We start from the raw sequence: 2827 nt of genomic DNA on the forward strand, positions 1-2827 counted from the left end.
CTCCCTGTATTCCGTGAGATCTCCCCTTGCTAACCAGTCTCCCATGGGGAACCTTGTCGAACGCCTTACTGAAGTCCATATAGATCACATCCACCGCTCTGCCCTCATCTATCCTCTTTGTTACTTCTTCAAAAAACTCAGTCAAGTTGAAGACATGATTTCCCACGCACAAAGCCATATTGACTATCCCGAATCAGTCCTTGCCTTTCCAAATACATGTACATCCTGTCCCTCAGGATTCCCTCCAACAACTTGCCCACCACCGAGGTCAGGCTCACCGGTCTATAGTTCCCTGGCTTGTCTTTACCACCCTTCTTAAACAGTGGAACCACATTTGCCAACCTCCAGTCTTCCGGCACCTCACCTGTGACTATCGATGATACAAATATCTCAGCAAGAGGCCCGGCAATCACTGATCAGGTCCTGGGGATTTATCCCTTTTTATGAGTTTCAAGACATCCAGCACTTCCTCCTCTGTAATATGGGCATTTTTCAAGATGTCACCATCTATTTCCTTACAGTCTATATCTTCCACAGTAAATACTGATGCAAAATACTCGTTTAGTATCTCCTGCGGCTCCACACAAAGGCCGCCTTGCTGGTCTTTGAGGGGCCCTATTCTCTCCCTCGTTACCCTTCTGTCCTTAATGTATTTATAAATCCCTTTGGATCCTCCTTTACCCTATTTGCCAAAGCTATCTCATGTCCCCTTTTTGCCCTCCTGATTTCCCTCTTAAGTATACTCCTACTTCCTTTCTACTCTCAGGATTCACTCGCTCTATCCTGTCTATACCTGACATATCCTTCCTTCTCGCCCCTCAACCTCCTACATTCCAGTGTATAAAGTGCCAGCCTCCGATCCAACCACCGTCCCGGTAAATCTCTTCCCGAACCCTCTCCGGGTGAATCATGTCCTTCCTGTAACGGTGCGACCGGAACTGGACACACTGCTCCAGACAAAGCCTCACCAACGTCCTGTATAACCCCCAACGTGACGTTCCCCCCCCCAACTCCTACACTCAAAGCTCTGAGCGATGGAGGCGAGCGTCTTCGTACCCGCCCTGTCTCCCTGTGACGTCAACTTCAAAGAGTGATGTTCCTGAACCCCGAGGGCTCTCTAGTTTTACAACACTACAGGTGGCACGGTGGCTTAGTGGTTAGCACTGCTGCCTCACAGCCTTAGGGACTCGGGTTCAATTCCAGCCTCAGGCGACTGTCTGTGTGGAGTTTGCACATTTCCCCCCCCCGGTGTCTGTTTGGGTTTCCTCCGGGTGCTCCGGTTTCCTCCCAGTCTGAAGGTGTGCAGGTTAGGGTGGATTGGCCATGCTAAGTTGTCCCGTAGTGCCCAGGGATGTGCAGGTTAGGGTGGATTGGCCGTGCTAAATTGTCCCGTAGTGCCCAGGGATGTGCAGGTTAGTGTGGGATTGGTCGTGCTAAATTGTCCCCGTAGTGTCCACTGAAACCTCGAACAAACACCAAGATACGAACACCGGACACTGCTGGCCTCATCAGCAAGGACAGTATGGTCAAGCTTGTGGACCTATGCCTTACCACCTAGTTCACCTTCGACAACCAAACCTACAGAGAAACCGACGGAACACCCAATGGGATCTCCGATCTCAGGGTTCCCATCAGAAGCAGGCATGCAGAGACTCGAACGAACAACCCTCCCAGCTATCCAACCCAAAGTTTGGGTCCGCAATGTCTCTCTCTCTCTCTCTCTCGCGTCTCCTCACATACAGATAAGGGAGGACGCCACTTCGACTGGGACAACACATCCATCCTCGGACAAGCCAAACAGCGACATGCACGAGAATTCCTAGCATTCCAACCGGAACTCGAGCAACAAACACATCATCGGGCTCGACCCTCATCTACCGCCCCCCCCCCCCCGGATAAGAGGAACCAGAAGTGACTTCCCAGCAGGAAATAACATCACCACAGGAAATGACATCACCGACCCAGAAAAACCCAAACGTGAAAATAGAAAGCACTGCTTCGCCTGAGGCCCACCGAAGATGTCGCCGAGTGGGGTGACGAAACGTCTGGAGGTGACCCTTCCAGCTCCGCGAGCAGACCTGCACCCACAACTCTTGGAAAACAGGCGACAGGTTTCGATAGAGGATCTGGAGGGCCGAGGGGCCTGTTCCGGTTGCTGTAACATTCTTTGCTTGAATATCCTCATTGGCATAAAACTCGCCAAAGGGGGAGGGAGACAACAACAAACTGCCATTCCTCCATGTCACAGTGGAGCGAACAGCCAATGGGGAACTTCAAACCAGCGTCTACGGGAAAACAACACGTACTGACCAAATACTGAGCGACAGAAGCAATCGCCACAACACCCACAATCAAAGCTGCATTAGAACATTATTCCAACGAGCCACCACACGCTGCAGCGCAGAGGAACTACGCAGAGCAGAGGAAAATCACCAATTACAGTGTATTCCAAAACAATGGGTACCCAATGAACACAGCCCACTGATCTCGACAAATCTTAGCTGGACTTTTACACTTAATGGTAAGGTCCTGGGGAGTGTTGCTGAACAAAGAGACCTTGGAGTGCAGGTTCATAGCTCCTTGAAAGTGGAGTCGCAGGTAGATAGGATAGTGAAGGAGGTGTCTGGTATGCTTTCCTTTAATCGGTCAGAGTATTGAGTACAGGAGTTGGGAGGGTCATGTTGCGGCTGTACAGGACATTGGTCAGGCCACTGTTGGAATATTGCGTGCAATTCTGGTCTCCTTCCGATCGGAAAGATGTTGTGAAACTTGAAAGGGTTCAGAAAAGATTTACAAGGATGTTGCCAGGGTTGGAGGATTTGAGCTA

Source organism: Chiloscyllium plagiosum, chromosome 39 (assembly GCF_004010195.1).
Source record: "Chiloscyllium plagiosum isolate BGI_BamShark_2017 chromosome 39, ASM401019v2, whole genome shotgun sequence".
Taxonomy (NCBI): Eukaryota; Metazoa; Chordata; class Chondrichthyes; order Orectolobiformes; family Hemiscylliidae; genus Chiloscyllium; species Chiloscyllium plagiosum.